Raw genomic sequence first — 25754 nt, 5'->3', positions numbered from 1 at the left:
AAACATCTCTTCATAATACATAATTAATGTAATTACACGCGTCGTTCTCCGCCCTTTTCTCGGAAACAAAGTTTAAAAAAAGATTGCATTGTTCTACTCGGTATCAATTCATACCGGTCAATAGTCTTGTGATATTTGCACTGACAGCCCAGCTTTTAAATAAATAAGTACAGACGTGACAAGCACCTTGAGACCTCTGAGTGATATAACTCCGTGGGGACTATGCATTTAAGACTTTTGTCGATTCTACTTTCCACTGAAAAGGCTATAACTGCTCTCGCGCTCTACAAGACCTCATCGCCTCTGAACCGTGAGCTCACAGAAAAGACCCTGACAGCCGAACAAAATGACCACGTTCGTCTGTGTAATTAACTGCCTCGTTTCTAAAAATACCTACATATTTCACGGAGCTCACTTAGTGCATCGGCAGCAAGAGAACCAGTAGACGTCGATTTGTCGCAAAGGTACAGGCGTTGCTTATTTCCCACCAATGCAAGCCAACTTAAGGGCAGATGTTGACCCAAAGTGTGCACAAAGTGCAAAGAATAGCTTTTGCACTGGATCCAGCTTTTAATGTTTTCCATATTAGTGCTGCTGCCTCGGTATCTGGTTGCAGGAGTCGCGGAATAGCCTGTGACGAATCAGATCCACCACCAAGACAGGACAACGTGAGTTATAAAATAAAAAAAATATTATAAATGTACAACCTTCGATGTTCTAAAATACTACACTGGCACGCACGAGCATGTACTTATGGAATTTGGCCAATCGGTCTTTTGTTTCCCTCAGGTTTCTGATATCTGAAACATTCTGTAAACATATCCGTGTACATAGTTACTGTCTCCATGGCAGCCTGACAACAGCAGACAGGCCGGCTTCCAAACACGCGGCAGTTGAGAAACGTAATATTTGGTTAAGCATCAGTACGAAATTTTTATTATGTAATTCCACGGAACCGCGGGCAGCCTTCATAGCACTCTTTGTTAATACCTACATTAGCCACTTTGCACTTGAGAACTCGTCCAGGTCTGTTGCTATGTTTTCGTGTTTGATTTGCAACAGCAACATCCCTGGAGAATGAGCACGTATCCTCGAGGCCGTGACACACGCAGTGTCACCCTCCCCACCCCCTTACCGCATTTTAAGAGAAGAGCAATGAAACGGGTACAGGTATAAAGTGGAGCTTTAATTTAATTAGTGTCAGAGGAACTGAACACATGGCTAGGGCTGGAGCAAATTAAATGGAAAAGCAGTGGCATACTTGTACAAGCTCCCTTCTCATTGTCCCATTGACATTCCTGAATTCTGCTTCATAATATTAACTGAGCTAAAAACCTGATATAGAGAAATATTTGCCAGTACTATCCCAACGCTAGCCAGGCCTTATTAAAAATAAGCATATGCTTTAGGTAAAAATGATTTCTGAAAATAGTGTAGAGCGAAAGAAAAGGTGCCTCTTGCGGCTCCAACATGAGAAAATGTGAAACGTGAAACGTGAAAGGAAGGTGCTGTAGAGCTGAGTCTGCCTGGCAACACCCGGAGCGGTAACATTTAAAGTCCGACGGAGATTAAGGGGTGAGCGTGAGGCATTTCGGCAGCCGTGACTATGCCCTAATGTGGGCGTGTGTCTTGTGTTTTAATACGTCAGCCGGGCCGGTGCATCGCCAAAACGAGGGTAGAGAAGGAAGCGAGAATCCGATTACATCCACATCAGCACCCACCCACCCCCCTACGTCAAAGTCACACTGTTATTAAAACACTGGCCGGCCTCTCTCGCTCCAGGTCCCTGCGGTGGACAACCGAAGCCCTCGGCAGAGCCCTTTGGGGACCGGTTGGCCAGCGAGTCTACAGGTCCACAGGCGATCTCGGCCGCCGGTTCGCTCCTGCAAGGCATTGTGGGCCTTGCGCTATGTGTGTGCGCCAACAGACACTCGCTCCCATTGGAGCTTTGACTGCGGCAGATTTATGGGGCTCGTTCCTCTTAATGCGGTGTCGCATCCATTCTTGTAAGTGGCTCCCCGGGTTGAGAGTTGTGATCGTTGGCACGTCGGGACATAAATCAGCTGATGTTTTTTTTTTTTTTTTTTCGCAGATCACATTCTTTATATATTCAACAGAAGTGCTGTGTTGTTGCATTAAAAAAAAAACAGCTTTCGTTGGCAAAGTGATTCAATATCACTGGATGGAAATGCAAGAACCCTGCACTGGTGATGTGGCAGTATGCCTTTGCACGCCTAGCGCTTTAATACAGTACTTTTTTGTCCGCTGTTGTGCAAACACTTTTTTTCATGTTTCATGAGTGCTTCTGGAGCTCTTAGTGACTGGAGAGGTGGGGCGTGTCCTGCTCTGCTGAAGAGCGTGAGTGCGGTGTGCAGTCGTGACCTGAACACCAACCCGAACCTTCACCTTTTGCACACGTTGACATTTTTGCTAAGCTTGACCGCCGTCGTCAAACAGTTTAGAATCTGCATCGCGCTGACCGCTCGTCTCGCGTTTCGCCCTCCTGCCCCGCCCGTCTGCCCCGCCCTCCTGCCCCGCCCTTCCTCTCTGCCCCCGGGGAGCACACGTGTGAGAGCTGATCAGGCAACTGCCTCCCTGCGTCTGGTGTCCTCCTGAAATCGGCTACAAATCCAGGGGAACGAACGAGGAAGTGCCGCTGGCCCTGCCGAAAACCCTGCCATAACAAACGCGTTTTAAAAAGCGCGAGAGAGAAATAACGAGGAAGAGTCCGCGCGGGGAGAGCGCGGGAGGTGGCCGAGCGGTAGTGAGGAGGACCTGTGACTGTCCCGTCGCGCACAGTTCTCGCAAACCTGTGGGCTCCTGTGGGCCTTGTGAGATGGATTCACAGCTCCTCGTTAGCACTCACATTTCCTATGCTTCACGTTTTAAAGGGCAAACGCTCTTTTTTGGGTTAGTGTGCGGCATGCCATCTGGTGTCAACGAGGATTGAAGGTTGACCGGAGTCAGAGAATCCTAGGTATGTGATTGGCTGGAAAACAGTCACACGCAACATACAAAACACTCAAGTTGTGCAGGTGAGCGTGTCACAGAAGCATTTGTGCCCCCTGGCCTTTTTTGAGCCACATGTTTGAGAGGCTAAACCTGCTGTTTCAGTGGTGTTTTTCCCTGTAAAAAGGACCTGTACAAATGCAGTGCCACTGAAACAAACTCCTGTGTCTTGGGGGGAAAAAAAAACAGGTAATTTGCTCATCTCTGCTTTTTTAACCCTGCCAAGCAGCAAATACACTTTCTCCAACGTGCTCCCAGATTGAACCATTTTGAAAAAGGGCCCTTGAACTAGATAGGGTTCCTCTATTGAGACACAAAGAAGCCTTTTTATAACCATTTCTTCTGAGAGTGTAGGGTTCTTCAAAACAACAAAAACAACATAATAAGTATGACTTAGATTGTATAGTACCTTTACATACTCCGAGATCACATCAATTCAGAACATTGAATCAGCGTGGAGTTGCAATGTTTTCTAAATGAAGGATCATGCATTATATTCTCCAACTTCAGTACAGTATTTGGAGGAGGAAGTGTTGTCTGCAGAATACAGTCAAGATCACAGGTCTGTTCTCTCAACACTGTCAGCAACAGTTCTCTCCCTTATGGTAAAATTTATGCAAATATATACACTGTGCCAGTTGCACTGTACACCTTACATTTTCAAATATCATCTATACCTTTTGGGACTATAAGACCTTTTTACTGTTTCTGATAGTTCCTACAGCTGCTGTTAAGTTGTCTGTCTTTGATGATCTCGTCTGCCATTTGAAAATTTTACAGGTATTTATAAAGCAATTCCCCCTGATGACAATTTATTCAACGGCTCAGAGAACTAACAGGTGCCACTTTACACTTGGATTTTATTAACAGGTCACAAGACTTGTTATCACGGAGACAGCAAATTCTTTGCAGGATGTGAGAAGTAAATGTTTGAATGTTTCATCTGTTTGCACAAGATCAGATTTGAATCCCTCTCTGTTATTATCAACTGTATTTGTAACATTTAAGGCAACACTAAAGAACAGTTAACTGTCACATATGGGAAACTCTCTCCAGTTTTTTGCTCTGTAGAACATCATAGTTACTGTACTGTTATGTAAGCTTGAGATTGGCATGTTAAGAGTTAAAGTCCCCTGCTGTGATGTTTGTTGACTAGGAGGAGTGTGGTGTTTTTTCTGCAAATGCAAAATTTCAGTCTCAAGCGTGATGAGACAGTTGGACTGTGCTTTTACATCCGATCCAAGTTAACTGACTCACTTGCACACATAAAAATGCAACATGTGATTCCTGAAAGTAGTTCTCCCTTCTCAACAGAGCAATATTGCTTTATGTGTTTAATTCCATTACTGTTTGACATAACCCACCAAATGACCTGATATAGACCTCTTGAGGTCCAAGGTTTACTGAGTCAAGATACCCCATGTGGAGGAGCCATTCATCAACAGCTAATATATATATATATATATATATATAAAGCTACGTTTTCATGTATTTATTTTTTACAGATGGAATGACTGAAAAATACTCTATTGTACAATATTACTGCAATGCTGTACAGATGCATAAACCGTTTAAACAGTAAAATTAATAAATATGTCAAATTGCAACCGCAGACGCATACCTAACACACACATGTGTACATATTTTCGGTTTGAATATGAAAATACATCTCATGGGAGATGTATTTTTAGTGACCGACTTCCGCTGTTTAAGGCTTTCAAACAAAAGGAAGTGTGTATAAGAACTACGATGTCCACAGTTCCCTTCGAAGCAATATATGACGTAGCAGTGTTTGTGAATGAGTAAAGGGGGCAGACGCTGCTTACACGTACAGTCGGATAAGATCATTGTGCTCTCAAATCGTGCAATAGACTCATTATTTCAAGGGAACGGGGTAGAATAAATAAAGAGAAAGACCGGAGAAGAACGCGTACACATTATTTAAATGTGGCATTTTTATTCAAAGCAAATAAAAGGATTTTCCACCACTTGCTTTTGTTACGGCAAGTACAGGTTGGAGCGGTTGATTGCCTTGAGTCCTTGCCACTGTGTGTGAGCCGTTGCTAACTTGGTCCGGAGAGAGCGGGTCGAACTCTGGCTAGAGAAGGGAGAATCACGACACGTTTCCAGGGTGTCATTGTGGTAAGTAACCTTACGGTAGACGCTTTGGTAGAAATATCTAGCTAGCTACCTTAAATTACATTTCGAAATGCTGTTGATCTTTAGCAGCGCTAGCTGACTAACGTTATGTTTGTCTACATAAAACGCACAAGATTGATGCGGAATACACAGTTGTTCTCCAGCGGTGTATGTGTTGTGTCAATTGTTATACCAGTTGGTAGACTAGCTAACTAAAGGTTAGCAACAATACATTGTAGCGCTGCTTAAAGTTAGTTTCCTTGACAATAAGACAACGACACCAATCGCATAACCTTGTTTTGACGACTCTGATACTCATGTTAATATAAAGTCATAACTATAACATAGCTAACCGGTTCGCAAAGCCAGATCTGTGTGCAAATGACATTGTCCCTATCTCTTGCAAGCCAAATGAACGCAGTGTCTGAAGGAAATGGCTTGTCAGACTGTACCCAGATGGGCTGCTTTCAGTCTAACACCACATGGAGTAAAACAAACAAAAAAAGAAGTAAAAACTAAAATTGAAACGTCATGTTATCATTATGGTCTGACTATGCCAATACATTTGGTACTAGGAAAGCTGGATCATAAAGCCAGCTATTCAAGTCTAGCCATCTAACGTTATCTAGCTAGTAGTTTTTCGTCAAATAATGATGTATACATTTCAGATCTAAAACAGCTAGCATAATTATACTCGTTTGCAAGTAATTTTAAGCATATGGATAAGTTGTGTTGGCTAAAAACAAAAGTGTAACTAGATCATTCACAAACTGTAATAAGTGTGAGAGCTGGATCAATAGCCAACAAGCGGTCATGCAAGTTGACATATAGCTTAGTAACAAGCAGCGGTTGCTATTAGAATACATCATTGCATTAACCATGACTGAGATAATTGAAGCAGCTAACTAGTTAAAAGTTGGCTTCTTGGTGTTATTGTCAGTTACCAAGCTAATATTAGCTAGTGCTCGCATGCTCTGAGAGCTAACCTCCTTGGCTAGCTGGCTAACTTTTCCTTTGTCTGAACGTTTAACGAGCTAGCCAGCTTGAGACTCGGAGTGCAGTACCACCAAGCAGCGAGTGCTCGACTAACGGAAATTAGTTACAATATAACCATGTTCTCTCGTTGACTCTAGTGGCAGTACCGGCAGCTCACTCATAAGGCGAGCAATAGTTGGTAGATGGCAAGCTAGCTAAATTGTTTATTGTGTACTCGTGAACGCTAAATTGCTATTCTGCTAGCGAGTTGGTAAGCAAGCTACCAAATATGGTTGTCATGCCAGTTTAACGCAGAGAAAGTCCAGCTGGAGGCTTTTGTTTGGGATGTGCGGGGTTATTGTTCCACAAGCATAATGTGATTTACATGCACCATCCCGCTCGAGCATCTGGCAAGGCGAGTCATTCTTGTCCCATGATAATTTGGATCACTTTTGTTTCGTCGTCACCGCTCATAGTGCATTCTGGCTTTGTCGGGGGAAGCTGGTATACTGCAACATTTAAGTCGTCAGCTGGCTAGGGTTACTTTTCCCGCTAACGTTATGCACTCTTTCAGCATAGATCTTTGTTTATTGTGTTGTCTCATAAAGGACGCCATTGTATTTGCCTAAAACAAGTCTGAAAATACTTTGTTAGCAGTGAAAGCTCCCAACTAAGGATCGCAGTAACATCATTTGTATGAATGCGTTGGGAGGTGTATAAATAACCGCATAAGAACGCTCACACACCAAGACTTTCCATTCCCGAAATGGTCAGCCTCTCTTCTTCATTTAATCACTCTGGAGCACTTGGACCTCCTGATACGATGCTCACTATGGTTTGGGAACAGGCGCACAGAGGATCGTTTTTCACGGGTGTCAACCAGTTATGGAAGTGCATTTGTTTTTGAGGGTGTAGGGAAAATTCAAACCGTTTCGATGGGTGTGTGTGGGGAGGCTTGATTAAGGAATAAAAACATCCACAGTCGCCGCCGGCCATTCTGGACACAAACGAGCGATTCTTTCCAGAGTCGGATTTGGTGGTCTTTGCTGAACTAGTGGAGACAAGGTGGTGACGTGATGTATAAACACGACCATGCGGCCAGTATAATGATACTTTGTGCAATGTTGGTCAGGCAGTGTTACAATATTTGCACACTTAAAATCAGTGGCTTCAGCACTTGGAAGCCACTGATTTAAAATCCATGACTTAATTCTATCCATTTAAAAAATAATAACTGAAAGTTTCTGTTAATGGTGTGATGGTTTGTGCGGTGATATTGGTGCGGCGGCTGACAGGAAAGTGACCAGCGCTATCCCACAGATTTTTTTTTGTTTTTGTTTTTTGTTTTGTGTTTGTTTGTTGAGACCGGCCCCGCTCTCACACTAGCATATAACGGACACTAACAACGATTTGCCTTGCGGGACAGTTGACGGCGGCAACATGACGCGGCCGCGCTGGGGCTATGTTGTCTTTGAGAATATTCTTCTTCCGCTTGTCTCCAGCTGACACGACAGCGTTGTTCCAACAAGGAAGGCCGAATTTGCCCGCTGATTGTAAGCATGGCTAGCGGGAGTCCCGCCCGACTGACAGTACCACAGTTGCGCTGGTTGGTACTGTATAGGACCGAATCTCTTTGTGCTTGCTGTGATCATCTGTGCACTCCCGAACAAGGGTCCAAGGACACTGCGTCTTTTATTGTACAGTTTCAGAATGGGTCTGCGGCTTTTATTCGTTGCCGATTGTGTGCTCTCTCAGAGTATCTGACAACGAACGGATAAAATGAGGTTTATAAATAACTGTATCGGGACACTCAAGCCATTCTCTCAGTTTACTAAGTGATACGGTCCTCTACTTTATTTAATCCTGCGGGCACACTTGGAGTATGTAGCATGATGCTTGGTATCGATTTGAAGATAGGCTAGTCGTGGAGCTCTTCCTACTGGTATCTGTGGAAATGAAAGTCTTTGCTGTTGCTTTGTGCGTATAGCATGGAAAGTCCTTCAAGGTATTCAAATGTGTAGAGTCTCCTGTCAGTGAACTCCAGTTGTATTATAAGGCGTGTGGTCCATAGGCTGCAGATTGGCTATAAATTTAAGGTTCAATGTAGAAGAATGCGAAAGCTTTTTCAGAGTTTTGTCCAGGGTCTTTGTGTCTAAAGTGTGGGGTCACTCTGGGGCTGGTGTGATGCGAAAAGTAGCCTAATTGCAGAAGAGCAGCTCCTCTGGTCTTCAGTTGGGACGTCAAAAGAAAATGCCAGCTTTGTTGCGCTCCGGGGGATGTGCCTGCTTGTCGGAGCTGGCCACTGGTGTAACACTCCGTGCGACGGTTCAGGGCCACCCCCATCCCTGGGTCACGCGGTTCAGTTGCGTGATTTATGTTGGTGCACTTTGGGGTCGCAACAACTATTCTTGCTTAGGGCCATGCAAACCCTCGAGCCTGTTCCAGTGCCAGTTCTTAGCCCTGGAAGTCATCCGATGACGTCTCGGCGGTTGGACGAACACTCTTTTGGGAATTTTGGGAATTCCTAATTGGGATGCGACGCCCGAAATGTCCGTGCCCGGTCGGGGAATCGAAGAGCAAACGGGGTTCACTTTTGTTTATCGCATAAATGTGAAAAGGTCTTATTATTTCATTAATGCACAGCCCTGAGGGATTTGGGCTATTTTCTGCCAGTTTTCCTGAAGGTCTGTCCGGAGCCTCACAGTTTCGAGATTTCGGAATCTCCTCGATAAAGATTTCTGGTGTAATTGGTGATATCCTGGGGTAGTGTGATATCAAGGTTCAAATGCAGGTTTGCCGGTGTTTAGAGTTTTGAAGCTGGGGTCTGGAAGCAGTGTCTGAAACCTAGCAGTTGTTATTTGGTGGTCTTTAGGTCTGTATCATGCCTGGCTGGCAGCTGCAGTGAGAAGTAAACATTCTGTTATCTCTAAGTACAGACAAGAGGCTCTTAAAAAAATCTTCGTATGTCCTTATTTTCACGATCGTCTGTTATCAGTCGTATTTGCTTGTACCCTCACAGTGGGTAATTTTTTTTTTAAAAGATATATATTTTGTTTCACCATGCATTAGCCATATTGGCATGTTTCAGCCAAATTGCAACTCATGGAAAAATGTTTTGCGGTAGTAGCTGTCAGTAACAGCACAAGCCCCCAAGGTGTCTTGCCTTCTCACAGATGGTGAAGACTTCTCATTGGTCTACACATGTGGAAAAGCGGTGACTGCAAATCACAAAGGATGTGAAAGTTGTGTCTGGCTCTGGGTGCCTTATCAACACCATCAGTCAGTTGGTGGCACAGAAGTCACATGGGGTGGTGTCTGAAAGGGGGAAGATGGGAATTGTTGTTCTAGATCCGGAGGCCTTATCAGCAAAGCTGACAAGAGGCCTGGTTAATCAGGGTGTCCAGTCCTGGCTGGCTTGCCCCTGATTGCTCCCTTCCGACCTATATGTTGGCTCCCGAAGGAATTTATACAGCCTCTTGTCTGTGTGCCCCATGCTGGGGTGGGGGTAGGGGGTAGGGGCTGTGGGTAGGGGGGTTGGGGGTGGGGGCTGTGGGTGGGGGCTGTGGGTAGGGGGTAGGGGTAGGGGTAGGGGTAGGGGGTAGGGGTAGGGGTAGGGGTAGGGGGTTGGGGTAGCGGTAGGGGGTGGTAGGTAGGGGGTAGGGGGTGGGGGCTGGGGGTAGGGGCTGTGGGTAGGGGGTAGGGGTAGGGGTAGGGGGGTTGGGGTAGGGGGTAGGGGTGGTGGGTAGGGGGTAGGGGGTGGGGGCTGTGGGTGGGGCCTGTGGGTAGGGGGTAGGGGTAGGGGTAGGGGTAGGGGGTTGGGGTAGCGGTAGGGGGTGGTAGGTAGGGGGTAGGGGGTGGGGGCTGGGGGTAGGGGCTGTGGGTAGGGGGTAGGGGTAGGGGTAGGGGGGTTGGGGTAGGGGGTAGGGGTGGTGGGTAGGGGGTAGGGGGTGGGGGCTGTGGGTGGGGCCTGTGGGTAGGGGCTGTGGGTAGGGGGTAGGGGTAGGGGTAGGGGGGTTGGGGTAGCGGTAGGGGGTGGGGGGTAGGGGGTAGGGGTGGTAGGTAGGGGGTAGGGTGTTGGGGCTGTGGATAGGGGCTGTGGGTAGGGGGTAGGGGTAGGGGGGTTGGGGTAGCGGTAGAGGGTGGGGGGTAGGGGGTAGGGTGTGGGGGCTGGGGGTAGGGGGGTTGGGGTAGCGGTAGAGGGTGGGGGGTAGGGGGTAGGGTGTGGGGGCTGGGGGTAGGGGGGTTGGGGTAGCGGTAGAGGGTGGGGGGTAGGGGGTAGGGGTGGTGGGTAGGGGGTAGGGGGTGGGGGCTGTGGGTGGGGCCTGTGGGTAGGGGCTGTGGGTAGGGGGTAGGGGCAGGGGGGTTGGGGTAGCGGTAGGGGGTAGGGGTGGTAGGTAGGGGGTAGGGTGTGGGGGCTGGGGGTAAGGGGTGGTGTCTGGTGACACGGTGAGGCTCTGCACGCTTTGGAGAAGCATTCCCATCTCTGTCTCCTCGTACGCACCGTCTCTCCAGAAATATTTCACAACGCTCTGCTTGTCATCTCATCTGATGTCATAGTGTAACAAGGTAACCATAGGAACGCTTGATGTTGCAGAATGCAGAGTATGCTCTCCTAGGATTCTAGAACATTCCTCACTGGTACCTAAAGGAATGGGTCATTAAAAAAAGTCTACTGCTAAAGATTTACACATTTAAATGACTAAATTAAAGGCCTTATGGAATCCATTGGCAAATTTTTTTGATGAATTAATTGAAGCTCAGCACCACCTCCTGTTGTTCAGGATAAAACAACAGGGCCGACAGGGTCAGGCTGAACAGGTGTGAGATGAGCTTTTCCCAGGAGCCCTAGCTGTGTACGGCAGTGACTCGCTGGTAAATAAATTGTAGTCGACGAGGAGCACGTTTGTGTCGGAAAGTAGGTCAGACAGCGGGGATTAAGCATGCTCTGCCGTGGCAGTGGAAAAACAAAAAAAAAAAAAAAAACATTTGAAAAGTGGCTGTGTTTTCCAGGAAGGTCAGCGTGGAGCTGAGGGAGGAGCCTAGCGCGGCGTCCGCCACGCCGATGTGTCCTCACACTGGGGGCCTTTCATTCGCTCGCGGCAGAGCGAGCGCGTTCTGCGTAGGACCTGAGCCTGCAAAAACGGTCGACGCCCTGCCTGCCATTCGGAAAAACCTGAAAGCCGTTGGTTGTAGAATAGCCGAGGTTCACCCCTCTACTGATCCCAGCCGAATTAGTTTCCCAACAGTAACCCATTTTTGAGCAAAGTAAATCCCCCCCTTGTCCACCTGTTTGTACAGTGGTTCTCTTTGTTTCCAGGAAGTTGTGAAACCCCGCTTAGTGCTTTGTGTCCCTGATCCCTCAGTCTGGCCTTCTGGTCTGGAGCAGTTCTGAGACTCCCGGCACCTACAGCACCGCCAGGTCGTGCAACACCACCCGCCAACGTGACGTCCCAGCCCCAAGGGAGCTGGTTACCGCCACAAAGCCCCCCCCCCCCACTGTCAGACCAAACACCCCCCCCCCCCATCGCCACTCCAAATAGGCTTGAGGGGTGTCATTCTTGTTACAGGTTTTCATTTCCCCCTATCTGCCCCGTCTCCCCCCCCGCCCCCCATTCCATCTCTCCCTCTTTATCTGGATGGAAGCGATGTCTCTTGCAGACTCCGTTACCAATGGTCCCCGAGGCCTCTTGCTGTCATCTCCATTCCTCCCTGAACTTGGAGAGGCTTTGTCCGTTTCTGATTCAGGACTTTCTGAGGGGGGGATACCCCCTTCACCCCCCCTGAGTGGGCCCTCCGCGTCTCCATTGTGTCAGTTCGTCGGTCGTGGATGAGGAAGTCGCCCTCCCCGCCATGTCGCGGCGAGCCTCGTCGTTACGCTGAAGTTCCTTCTTCGTCCGGCGCTCTCCTCCCGTCTGTTTGAAGCTCTTCGTCGTTCGGAGGCCCCGGAAAGTCTAAATCAGAGGCCTGCCTGCTGCCTGACGGTTACTCAGAGAGGGCACGTAGGGCTGCCTGCAATGAATTCTGGGAAGGCAACGGAGCCAGGAAACGGCAAGCGAGAAGCGGCACGCGATGTAGGCTCGGGCCCCTTCCCGGAATAGGCTGTTTGTTTGTTTCGCCGTCGCTGATCTGTGTAGGTTTCTAACTGAATAATTAAAAAGGGACTTGAAATTCAAGCCTGCCGCTCCCATCTGCTCGCACCGGCAACTTCTGGAGTTGCGGGGGACCGCGGGACTGATTGTGTGTCTCGCGTAGTCGACGTGACGACGCAAGCGTGGCCCGTTTGCCCATCGTTAGCTCACTAGCACGGGATACTGTGTGTGCGATGATGCCGTTCTGCTATCGTAAATAAAATAAATGCGTTTAAAATCCTCTCTCGACGTTCGTCTTCCCTGCAGGTTTGTACGTAGACAGCCGAGCCGTCACCTTCAAAGCGCGAGGAGGGTGAAAGCTTTTTCGGTTTTTTGATCCCACTCATGTGCGTTCACGCCGACGTTCTCACTCTCGCTCTCTCTCTCTCTCTCTCTCTCTCTCTCTCTCTCTCTCTCTCTCTCTCTCTCTCTCTCTCTCACTCTCACTGTCATTCTTTCTCTCTCTGCCTAAAAATATCAGATGTGCTCTTTGGGAAGGTAGAGTTTTGTTAGATCTCTGAGGTGGGTGGGTGAATATAAAGCCTGCGTTTTGAAGGTACATCTGAGTTCAAGAACTCAGCTTTCCCTCCAAAAAGGCGTCGCTCCTCAAAAGCAGCCGTATGGCAACTAGCCAGGACCCCGACCCGATTATAACCCGCGATCTTTACGCTGGGTGTTAAGAGTGTTTTTCCCAAAGAGGTAAAACTCGAGCACCTGGGATCTTCCAACAGGACCCGGGGGCGGGGAGCAGTAAAAGTGTTGCCTAAATGACCCAACGAGTGACCTCTCCCCACCGTGCCTCCCCCACCCCCACTCCACTTTTGCCTTATGATCATTACGCCTTATATGACAGGCACATAGAAAGATCTCTGGAGGCTGTCTCCGTGGGAACGTGTTTTTCTCCCAGACCCCCGTCGGCATCCGTCGGCATTTTCACTTCCTGTGGTGCCAGGATGGTTTAAGCATTGCGGGTCATCTTTGTTTAACGCATTATCTTTGTCATAACAAAATGTTAATGTGCTGGACCCTGGGTGGATAATCCAAAAACAGGCAGGTTCTTCTGCTTTATTAACTGATAAAGAGGCGTGTGTAATTGTGGACCGTAGGGGTGTAGCAGTAGACTATAAGGGTGTTGGTCCAATCCCCAAACAGGATTATTTATTGCATTATGCGCTGTGTGCCCGGGGGTATTGTCATGCTGAAACAGGAAAGGGCCTTCACCACACTGTTGGGGTAAGCACAGAATTGTTGAGAATGTGATCGTATGCTGTAGCGTTAGGACTCGCCTTCACTGGAACTAATGGAGCCCAGTCAAAACCACGAAAAACAGTCCCAGCCCCAGACCAAGGGGTGTCCAGATACTTTGTAGCCATATAATGTATCTCTGGTAACCCGCCTGTATTCAGGACCATCTCTTACTGTTTCCTGTTCTTCATCTTTGCATTTTCACAGGCTGTCATTGTGCTGCAGTGTGTGCAAAGTGGTGTGAAACCAAGATAAAAACAGTGGCTGTTAAAAGAGCATTCTTTTTTTTTTTTTGAGGGGGGTGAGGAGTTGAGGGTTAGAGGAGTTGAAACATTCTTTTGAAATCAAGGTTGCTTCATGAATGCAAGGAGGGAAGGTGTAAATGACTGATCTAGCAGTCAGAGCTCTGCCAATCCCGATGTTTATTATTAGCAAACAAGGGAACAACGCTGATGGTGATTGGTGGATGCTCTCTCGTTGAACTTCCAGAATCCCCGGGGCAGTTGCCACGTAGTTGAGGTGGCATCAAGCTCATCTGAACAGCCATTCTAGGCGGGAGCTGGACTGAGTAATGTCCGGAATTAAAGAAGGAAAAAAAAAGCACACTGGTTACTCCTGTTTCCAGGCTATATTTAGTACCGACAATGGCCTTTCGAGCCTAATTGCTCTTGATCAGAAGGCTGATGTGGACCAAACAGACTCGACACATCACTGTCTGTGCTAAATACAGGACGGAAATGGGAGCTGTCATTGTGCTGGCTTTCTCTTTAATTGCCAGGTAGTAACCAGAAAATATCCACCAATCACCGCCAGTGTTGTTATATTTTCTGGTACCCACACGATCCGGTGATTGACGGATCTACTCCTGTGCTCCGACGTGAAAATGTAACCCTCCGCCCTCGCTGTCAGATTTAGCTGCCAGTTTCCAGGTCTTTCTCTCCCGCTGTTCTCATTCCGACTGCCCGGCCCGAGAGCTCGCTGTGCGTTCCTTTCCGCTTTCGCTATTGAGTGAGCAGTTAAGCGAATTTAAGACTTAATTTTTGGCGCTCAGAGTTAAGCCTGGTGGGCTTGGCGGCTTGGCTGAATCTGGGCTCGGCGAGGCTGCAGTTTTCACAGGCCCGACTTGGCCTTCGTCCCTCCTGCTGCCCCCCCCCCCCCCCCCCCACAGACCCCCGAAGGGAGGATCTTTCGGGACGGCGGCCAGGGGTGCAGCTAGCATGAAATTCGGGGCCCTGTGCAAATTGAGTCTCTGTGGGCCCCCTTCCCAAAACAAACTTTTTAGTCCAGGACATTTAAAGACCCCCCCCCCCCCCATGCTCTTCTGGGTGATCAGTTCCGTTACACTGTGCCCCCCCAACCCCTACTATGACCCCCCCCCCGGATTGCATCTGTCTGGTGGGTCCTTTCCTTCTCAGTCGAGCGCAGTCAGAGAGGCCTACCGGAGGTTCGGCAAGTGGTTCTGACCCAGGAAGTGTGTCCCTCTCGTGTGAGCGTTGGGGGGCAGTGGGACACTGAAGATGAATCTGAGATCCGATCCATCGGGGTGGGGGAGGATGGGTTGGGTTCCGGCTGGCTGTCCCGCTCCCGGCTGACGGAAGCCGCCTGGTCACGGCCCAGGGGGGGTCTCATTAGGAGGATGAGTACGGGCCGTCCCGAGCCAGTCTCGCCGGCATGATTTACCCACTGAGAAGTTTTTTTGGAATGTTTTTTACATTAAAAAAAATGTTTTTTCTCAAATGTCATGAAGCCATGATTTGTAACATGGACAAGAGTGCGTGCGTGTGCACACGTGTGCGTGCGACCCAGCCAGCGTGCAGTCTGTTGGCTCGGTTGTCGAAACGCAGCGTCCCCTCTTCTCTGGAACGGCGAGCCGCGTGTTCGGGGTGCAGCCAGGTCTCCCCGTGCCTCACCACAGCCATCTTGAGAAATGAAGAGGGATCGCGGAGCAGGAGCAGGAGCAGGAGCAGGAGCAGGAGGAGGAGCAGGAGCAGGGGCAGGAGGAGGAGCAGGGGCGCTTTAGTCGAATCTGAGGCGCTGCCATTACAAATCGAGCGCTGCGTGTCGTCCCAGTACAGCGCCCCCCCACCCCCACCCCCCCCACCCCGGGCTTCAGAGCTTGGGCGAAGCCTCCGCGCACGAGGACAGAGGGGAGCCGAGGATGAGCCCCCCCGGCCCCTCCCCTGTCCTCAGAGTGTAACGCCGGCGGCTGGCGGTAATTTGATTACGCGCGGCTCCTCTAACATGCAGAGTTCATCAGAGAGATGGGGCTGTAAGGCTCCAGCTGAAAACAGGAGGTGTCCTGAGCTCCCGCGCCGATCGCTGCTCCTGCTAATTATTGTTAGCCGTGTGCTTTTGGATTTTTAGGCTAAATCGTAAAGCATTGAGTCGATAAACTTGATTTCCGAGTGACGCTATTTGCGAACCTTTATTTCTCTTTCACACTAAGTTTTACACTGCACTGTCTGTGACTACTGGGGACCCTGCCAGTATTTCTGTGTTGTGATGTTTGTAAGGAGCCTCTGTGCGTGATCCTCTCTCTCTTTCTTCGTCTGTGTGTGATTTCAGTGTGTGACTGTACTGGCAGACCAGCGGCAGTGACGCCGCGTTTGACGTCCCAGACGCTCGCTTAGACAAAAGAGGTCAGAGAGCGAGATGCGGGAGCCTCTCACGAAATGCCCCTCGGGGCGAGCGAACGAACAAAAAATCGGTCCCAACTCCTCTCCAGGCCGGAAAAACGCAGAGGCGTCGGATAAATATTAACGGACGGGGCGTCGGTGGAGAATTCCGCTGTCCCCGTTTAAAAAAAAAAAAAAAACACACGACTTTAAGCGAGCCGTCTGGCGCGCAGATAGGAGGGTGCTGGGGTTTCGTTTTTTTTTTTCCCCCCCGCGAGGTGGCCCGCACAAAAGCGTGCTTGTTACGGGGAAATGAAGTCATAATAAAAGTCCTCTTGTGGGTCGACGGCGGCGGGCTGGTACGGCCCGCGAGAGGGGCGGCCATTGTTCATTTACAGGGACGCGCTGAAAGAGCCTCTCTTCTCCCCTCCGCCCGGCCTTATTCTCCCCGTGACATCAGCAGAGGTGTGACACGGCTTGCCCCCCCCTCCCCCACCCCACGCACAGCCCCGGCCTTGTTCTGAACGGCTCGTGCGCTTTTAACACACACACGACCGTGCCCGGCCGAGAAACGTTTCCTGGGGTCCCCGCGCCCGTCCCGCACGGAGACCCTTTTAGGGGAAATGTAAAGCCGTGTGTCCTTATTACGGGCCCTTTGGCCTGGTGTCGTTACGGCTGCCTTCAGTGGAAGGGCGGACTGGGCTGCTCGCGTGGATCAGTGCTCTCCACCTCAGTTTCGTGTGTTTTTCCTGCTTTTTACAGAGACACTGTTACAAAGACACTTTACGGAGAAACAGGAAATGGAATAATTGGAGCTTGACCCCCCCCCCCCCCAAAAAAAACAGCAAGTGTCACTTGAAGTCATGAAGCTGTGGTACACTTAATTTCCACTCAAATATCAGTCCTTTGTGATGGCTTGTATTTGCTAAGACCAGACTAGAGCTGGTGGTAAGCGAGAGAGCAGGACTGGTGAGACTGGCGAGCTTTCAAAAAATAAAAAAAGTTGAACAAATTAAACGGCTGTTTGTGTAACTGTAACGGCAGTTGAGAGGTTTGTTTCTGGGCAGAAGACTTGCCTTTGAGCCTCATGAGGCGACTGCAGCAGCCGCTCCACACTCAGCCGAATTTCTCCTGAATAAACAGTCTGAAGCCCGTCTGGTCAGCCCGGGGGCCCTTTGATCAGGATTGGGCTTATCGTCACTTTTTCCAGCCGATTTGCTTCCGCAGTGGGACGTTTCCAGAACGCGTTTTCCACGCCCCGCCTTCCCTCTGCGGTCGGGACGAGAGGACCGCGCCTGGCGAGTTTGGGTCCGGGGCGGTACCATCCCTTTGAAGAGACGTTTTCCTGGAACGTGTTTTTTTTTTCCCCCCAGCATTCTAACTCAGTGTTCTAGAACTCCACTGCCTTCAGTCACCGGCAGCGATTGTGACATCAGCATTAGAACGCTCAGTTTGGAACATTCTAATCACACATTTGCGATGTCGCGCATTAACGGGTTAATAATGGACGTTGGCGTTAGCGGGCAGCTGTTTCCTGGCCTGTCTCCGTGGCAGTCGCCGGGGAGTCTGGCTACGCGGTTTGGCGGTTTTTACGGTCACGCTGGCTCTCTGAGACGCTCTGCTCGCGGCGCATGAGTAAGCGCCACGCCGAGCCCGTTAGCTTCCGTTCGCCTCGAGACGAACGGAAGCTAACGGGCTCGGCGTGGCGCTTACTCATGCGCCATCAACCCGTGTGTGTGCGTCCCTTCAGAAGGCTTTTCCAGCTGCAGTGTGCCAGTTTTTTTTATCCGTGTTGTGCTGCACACGCGTGTGCTTTGTCCCGTGACCCATGGTGATGAGTGGGCGTGTCCGTACGCGAGGACTATTTCGGTTATCCCTTCACCTTTTTCTAACGAAGCGTCTCCCTTCTCATCCAAAGAGGATGCTACGTGTGAGTGTCCGTTTTACTGAGCGAGGCCACGAGTCCTGACCGGGTCTTGACTCCTGACCGCGGTCGGCGAGCCTGTGGCCGCTCTTGCGCGGTTGCTGTTGGCAACGCCTGATTAACGGCCACAGGTTGTGACACATGACCGCTCGAGCAGGACCGGCTTTGGTGGGTGCACAGGTCGTCAACAACGTGCTTTAAGAACTTTGTTTTTCTTTATTTTATTTTTTTTTCCCCCGCCTGGAGACAGAAAGAGAAGTTGTGAAATCTTGGGGGGTAATGAGTAACATTTGAAGACAGGTTCTCGAATTGGGGCGTGGGGGGGGGGGGAGGAGGTGGAACTGACCTGTCCCGTCCCGTGTTCCAGAGTTGCTAGGCAAAAAAGATTCTAATTCCAAACATCCCTGCGAGCCCCTTTATGGCAGAAGGGGGGTGGGGTTGGGGGGGGGCTGGTATTAAGCTGCACCTCTTTGGGCCCAGCTGCTGAGCCTGGCTTGTGAACGCCGCGCCTTCCAAAAAATCAGCCAATTAGTTTCCCTCCCCCGGCCCATGTGTCTCGCATTTAACACATTGCTGCAGTGCTGTTTGAGAAAGGAATTACGAAAGTCCACTTCCCCCCCCCCCTTCCCCCCCGTACCCGAAACACGCACGCTGCCCTCAGTACCTGAACCCCCTAAATAAACAAGTTTCAGTGGGGTGAAGTCCTTTTCGGGGGGGGGGGGGAGTGGAGCCGATGCTTGGAGCAGCGCTCTTACTTTCTCTGGTTTGCTTTGCCCGCTCGCTTTGTTTATATCTCCGCAGCCACTTGTTCCAGCTGAAATTCGATGTTGTTAACGACCGGGAACGCGCTGTAACCCTGCTTTGTTTTTGTCCCGCAGAATGAAATATGGAGCCAGGAAAAGAGAGGGAGGGGAGGGTTTGGGGGGGCGGGGGGGGGTGGGCTGGGGTGTAGGGCGGGGCGGGGGTTCAGAGTGGACCCTTGCGAGTTGTTGGAGGGTATTAAATCACACATTTGGACAACACGTGTTATCGCTCCATTGGAACAGCTGGGGAAGGCTGGGGGCCTGCAGCTGAAACGCTGCTCTGGTTTTCAGCTGCGTCCCGGGCGGGGGGCGGGGGGGGGGGGTTAGCAGCTGGTGGACCTCCCCTGCCCCCCCACCACCACCACAGCTCAGCCAGAGGTGTGTGAACAGTTGTGGAAAAATACACGCCGTCCTTGCATGAGGGACTAGACGATGTGTACGAAGTGGATTTTTCATTGGGAGGGGAGAGGGATTCCCGTCCCTGTCTGCTGCGTGTAAACCTGATTCTGATTGGTTACTCCAGCGTGCCATTCCTCTGTCCCCTGACTGTGACATCACAGTAAAGGGTGTGGGGGGCCCTGTTCTGAGCTGTGGTGGAGTTCCAGTGCTGCTCTGGCCTCTGTGGAGACGCGCTGCTGTTCGGCTGTTCCAGTGCTGCTCTGGCCCCTGTACAGACGCGCTGCTGTTCGGCTGTTCCAGTGCTGCTCTGGCCCCTGTACAGACGCGCTGCTGTTCGGCTGTTCCAGTGCTGCTCTGGCCCCTGTACAGACGCGCTGCTGTTCGGCTGTTCCAGTGCTGCTCTGGCCTCTGTGGAGGCGCGCTGCTGTTCGGCTGTTCCAGTGCTGCTCCGGCCCCTGTACAGACGCGCTGCTGTTCGGCTGTTCCCGCTGTGCGGTAGCGCTGCAGTGGAGTCCCAGGTTTGGCCCGAGCACTCAAACCACCGCAGAACCTGCCGGCTGAAGGCGGTCTGCGGCTGATTTGGACCGCCACCGCCACAGAACGGCCGTCATCGCACACTGGAGGAGCCAGTGCTGCTCCCCCCCCCCCCCCCCACCTCTTTTTCCAACCCCCCATTGCTGCGGAATTCTGTCTCCTTAAGCTGCGTTCAGTTGGATTTTCATAAAATGAGAATTTTCTTTCTTTTCTTCTTTTTTTTCTTCTTTTGCAAACTGGGCTTTGCTTGTCACTGGAGGGCATTGATTTCCAGTGAAAGTCCTACTCTGCTGGAGAATAACAGGCCGAGAGAACAAACACGCGATTATTCCACTCTGACTCCGACGCGGGCTTCGTGGCGTTTCGCGAAAGGAACCGCAAAGCGAGATCTTGCACAGGAAACGTGGGGAACGCGTTAGCTAACCTGACTTCCTGTGCAGGCTCCGGTCGCTGATATCTCAAACCCAGGTGTTAATCTGTCCCCGCTCCACTTCCTGTGTGCTTTTAAACCCACCAATCAGGTGCTTGCATTTTCTTTTCTTTTTTCCCCCCCCCTTCTTGAGTTGGGCATTGCAGCAAAAGACCTTTTCAGGGCTTTTTGAGAATCGTTGAGAATCTTTTAAAAAAATTTTTTAATTGGTCATTTTTAATTCTGTTGCTTCCTAATTCTTTTGTTGTTTTTAGTTTCTTTAAAAAAAAAATGCAACCTCTACTTTGTGTGTTCTGGTCCTGTTCTTAATTTTGCCATTTGTAGAAATAACACAGTATGGCATTCACTGGTATTGGCCTGACGTTAGGTGTGAGAACTCTAAACGCTCATAAGCCTTCATTTGCCAGTTGTTTTTTTTTCCATTTCTGCAATCCAGCGAGATTACATGCAGGAATGTGGACTTTGCCACCGTGCTGTCCTCTGTCGGATCCAACAAGGAAGGAAAACAAACGTTCAAGGTTCGGCCAAAAAAAAAAAAAGAACGGGTGCACACACAGAGGAATCTGTTCAGAAAGAAACCCGATAAAACCCAGTTTGAAATGGTTAAGTAATTTTTTTATTTTTTGTCTTAATTAGTGTCTTAATCCCTGAAGACAGAAGTGGGCTTTGTTTGAGCGCTGATTACGAGGCGGCGTCAGTGGTTAAGCAGTGGTTAGTCTGAAGGGTGGAGAAATATTTGCTTTTTTCTTTTTCTCCTGTGGAGCCGTGCGCAGGTGGAAGTTTGCACACGTCCCTCAGAGGGACCGGCCCGTTGTGATGAATGGCTGTGGTCGCTGGTTTGCGGGCTGGGTTTCGCTGCAGGGCTGAACCTGTTTGTTGTTCGTTTGCCCGTTGAGTGTGTCATAGCTGCGTGTTTGGCGTACTCCAGCAAGCGAGTGAGTGAGGGTGCGAGGGAGGGAGGGAGGGAGGGACGGAGGGAGGGAGGGAGGGAGGGAGGGACGGAGGGCGAACCGCTGCACACACACAAGCAGCTCCTTTCGCTGGCGTTGCTGTTCTGTACGGGGAGCGCGTCCGTACCTCGATGAACCGCGCGGAGCAGTGAGGTCTCGCAGGGCCCCGGCTCACGTGCACACGCAGGGCCCCGGGCTCACGTGCACACGCAGGGCAGGCTCCGCCTCCCTTTGCCTCGCTGAGTGAACGCTGCTGCTCCCACATCGGGTGTCTGTCTCCCTGCCCGTCTGCCCGCCGCTGGAGTTTTGGAGTTTTAGTTCGCCCCGCCGTGGCACCGCTTGCCGTTGTCCAGGCGCTTGTTTCGGCAGGACGGGGCAAACTGTGACTTCAGAACGCAGACGGGATTCCCCCCCCCCCCGACCGCGCCTCCCCACGCGCTCGATTGAAGATGCCGCTCGCCGCGCTGGCACGGCATCGCCATGGCGATCGGAGTGTTCTCTCGGCGCCCGCCGGGTCTCCGTTTTCAGACGCCCGTTACTCATTGATCTCCTCCTGACCCAGTTACCGCGGCGACGCCGAGCGCCCGGGCTTTCTGGGTCGGGAAAGGCCGCGAACGACGCTCGTTTAAAACCGCTCGTTTAAAACCGCTCGCTCTCTCTCTCTCTCTCTCTCTCGCCCGCGGCTCAGCCGGGTCAGGTCACACGAGTAAACCCCGCTGGTCCCGCCAACCGAACCCGGCACCTCGAAAACTTCCCCCACCTCGTCTTCCGCCGATAGCGGAAAGCCTTTATGATGAAAGCCGCTGAGAGACGCAATCCCGCGCCACCCTTGAGCTTGACCTGACCTCGGGCCAGGAAGTCGTGCTCCAGTTTCCCCTCTCCCCCTGCTTTCAGGTCCCTCCGGAACGCTCCGCTCCATTTTGTTTCATTTACGCTAGCGAGTGCGTCCCGATTGGTCGGCTCGCCGGTTCGCTGGGAGGACTTCTCGCCTTGGCAGATGAAAACCGTCACATGACGTTATACGTGTAGAACAAGGCGGGCTGATGAATCTGAGCTGTTGCCGCGGTGATCTCGCGCAGTCCGCGCAGGGGGGCGTGGCGCGACCGTTTCCCTTGGAGACGAGCCTCCTGCGCCAGGCTCCTCTTTCCAGGATAGTTCTTGGTTTCGGTTCTTCGTTCGTTCTCGTTTTCTCGGGGCGGTCGGGCCCGAAAGGCGAAACCCCGTTTGCTTCTGCGTTCTCCGTTCCTGGCGTGGGCCCCGGTAAAGCGGGCCTGAGGCTCAGTCAGGGGTCATGCTCCTGTTTGGTGAGCGTGTTCTGGAGGAGGACTGTAGAGGCGGCCGTTAGGCAGACGGTCCTGAGAGCTGAGGTAGGTGCTCACGCTCGGGCCTCTTGAGTTTGGGTCTCAGTTTGTCTTCATGTGCTGGAGGGAAGGTATTGGGGGGGGCTATATTTTGCTATGTTGTACAGGAGAGGATTTTTCGTAAGGGGGTGTGTGGAACTGCTGATGGGACTTAACTATCTGTCCAAGCTAATGGAGACTTTTGAGAGTTGGGCTCCATACGCTGTTGTGTGCGGCCTTCATGTTTGTATATTTTGGGATTTTATGAGATTTCTGCTAATTTGCACGGTTCACATTTGTTATTAAGCTTACCCTTACTGACTTCTGTACACTGCACAACATGATTTTGCTACTATTTCATGTACAAATCTTCAGTACTGAAGAGAAATCATTTCAGTTTTTGGCTCTGTGTCTCAGAGAAAAAGCTTTTGTTGCCTTCCAGCCTCTCTCCAGAGCTGAGGAGAGCAGGGGTGGACTTGGCGGGACAGTAAAGTTTTAACGAGCACAGCCCTTGGTCTGTAACACGTGGCGGGTCTGTAATTGCGTTTTAACGCGAGCTCGATGAAACGGTGTCTGTGGGGGAACGCGTTTGGGGCGTTTTGGGGGCGTCTGGGCGGGCTGCTCCGACGACACGGCCCCGTTTCCTCTCCGCTTTCTGCCATCCGGCCCCGCTCGGCCGTCCCACGGTGGGACGCCTCCGGGACCGAGCCCCCGTTCGCGTTTGAAGAGTATTTCCATTTCTGAGGTGGCGGGGTTTTTAATTTTGGTCTGTCGCAGGCTCTGTTTAGACTCTGCGGTGGTTTTGGGTGTTTTTCTGAAGAGGAAGTCATGTGGCGTTGAGGGTGTTTTTCCATTGGCTCTTATTTATGTGTGACGCACGCTGGACCCTGTGCAAGTTGGCCTGTGTGAGTTGTGGAGGCTTGAATAGGAAATGCTGTAGTTGTTATTATTATTATTAGAAATGAAGCAGATTTACACACTGACCTAACCTGTACTGCTGAGAGTAGAGCGATAGAGTGTGAAACCCCCCCCCCCTCCCCCAGGCCTTCTGAGCCCCATCTTTGACAGCAGGGTGGAAATAAAAGCGCTTCTCATGTTTTGGGGGGTTTTTTTTTCTTTTCTTTTTTTGGATCAGATGGAGAGATTGCAAATTACCCGCTCGTTGTTTTTTTTTTTTTTCGGCTCCAAATTGGGTCAGGCTTTTGATCTTACCCCTCCTGACCTCAGTCTGTCACTTGGAGGGCCCTGATAAAAAATCTCTTTGATTCGGTCGACCTTTTCGCGAAGCACTTTCTCTCCAACCCGCGCCCTGCTGCCCCTGGGTGGGGGGGGGTGGGGGGGGGGGGTGCCAGGCGTAACATTAGCGGTAGAACCGTACTGCAGGGGCCTAGCCACGGCGGCGGGTTGCCGGGGCAATTTGATCCTGTTACCCGGTTACCAGCCTAATCTATATTTAAATATCAGATGCAACAGCAGACACCAATCAGACACCACCGGGCAGCCGGCTGTGACCGTGTGGGCCTTTCGCAGACGCGATCAATAGAATAAGAGCTAGCAATCCCGCACGGCGGTCGCTACAAACTCACGCACACACACATACACACACACACACGTACACACACACTCACATGGTCATGCACACACACGGACATACAAATAGCAGTTGTACACTCACAAACTGCTCATGCAGAGGCCTGTCTCTGTGCAGATTGCGGGGTCTGTTCGCGTGCGTTCCAGTTAATGATCTTTGTCTCGTCTCTCGGCTCTCGGCTCGCACGCCTGTACGGTCTCTCCAGACCTCGAGGAACAGCCTCTCCTGGAGCGGCCTGCGCTGTGCATGTGCGTGTGTGTGTGTGTGTGTGTGTGTGTGTGTGTGCACGTCCTCCTCTTCCCGAGGTGCTCGTACAGAACAGAGCGCTGAGTGGACTGGCCTGTGTGCCAGATGGTTGGGCTGGGGTGGGCTGGGCGGAGGCTGGATTACCAGCTTTTCCAGCGGACCCGTCGGGCCCAGATTATCTGATAAACTGACCCGAGTGAGAGCAGCCAGAGAAGCACCGAGTCAGCTGACTCCTGACATCTTCCTCGTTCCCGCCGGAAACGCATGCTCTGCAGCAGACGGCGTGGAAACGTGGGAGATTCAAGTTTTTAGTTTTCCAGTCTTTTCAAGTCTTCAGAGCAGCTGACCTGTAAGAATCTTGCCACACATTCAGTGCAGGCCAGTCAGTGAATCACGTCCACAAGCTGTGCAGATATCATGGCTGAATGATTCACCCGGTGATTCACAGAAAGGCCTGATGCTACAGTATGGTTCCGATCGCTTAAGAGCGCAGCTGCTACTCTTAACTGCTTTTGTTGTTGTATTTTTTTTTGTTTTTTTTGAAAGACTTTAGGATGCCGGTTGATGTGACTTTATTCTGCTTTACTGCAGCCCTGGTTACCCTCCGTACGCTCGCACTCACACGCACACACGCTCATACATGCATGCATGCTCACACATGCACGCTCACTCACTCACACACACACTCACACGCATAGTTGCGTTTTTGGCAGAAGCTCTGCTCCTTCTACTTCATGCTCCGTTAGCTGTTCTTCGGGTCCTCTCGGGCCCTTCTGATTGGACCGTTGAATCAGCTGATCATTAACCAGGGACCCCGAGCACCGCGGTGTCGCCGCCCCGCATGAAATCACGGAGAAAGCGAGGCGGCGCTGGATCAAGGGCATCCTGACCCCGCGCGGCGCATTAGCAGGTCGCCGGGGGTGACCGCGGGGCGAAGCGTGGCGCGCGCGGGGGGGGGGGGGGGGGATTAGCCCGTAAAGGGGGGATTCCGCGGCTCTCCACACAGATCTGAAGTGTGTAAAAACCCGCCAGCGTGCCGCGGCCTGTTCCAGCACAGAGCTGTAGATCAGATTAGGGAGGGGAGGGGGGTGGGGCGGGTAAAGGCGGGGTGGGGGGGGGGGGGGGAGGGGGGTTAAGTAAGTGACTGTTCCGCAGGGCTTTTGCCTGATTGTGGCTCGAGGAAACGGCCGGGGGGGTCAGCTGGCGATCGCTGTAGGTGCTCACGGCACACACTTGCCACAGACACACGCGTGGCTGGGGTGGGGGCTGGGGGGTAGGACTACAAAGCAGAGGGGTTGTATGTGTGTGTGTGTGTGTGTGTGTGTAGGGGGAATTCCCAGACCACAAGCTAAAGAAAGGAAACTCTTTTTAAGGCATGTATCCTGAATCTTTGCGTTTTCTTCCCCCCCCCCCCCCCCTCTGTTTC

The 25754-nt window shown here is 51.2% G+C and overlaps 1 protein-coding gene across 1 annotated transcript in view; it reads left to right on the top strand.

The window, feature by feature from the left end:
- Positions 1 to 25754, top strand: part of LOC118220650 (E3 ubiquitin-protein ligase pellino homolog 1) — a 61057-nt gene that overhangs the window by 23987 nt on the left and 11316 nt on the right. The gene's annotated exons all lie outside the window — the stretch shown is intronic.

The sequence above is a fragment of the Anguilla anguilla genome, chromosome 2, assembly GCF_013347855.1.
Source record: "Anguilla anguilla isolate fAngAng1 chromosome 2, fAngAng1.pri, whole genome shotgun sequence".
NCBI lineage: Eukaryota > Metazoa > Chordata > Actinopteri > Anguilliformes > Anguillidae > Anguilla > Anguilla anguilla.
This window is presented reverse-complemented; position numbering and strand designations above follow the sequence as displayed.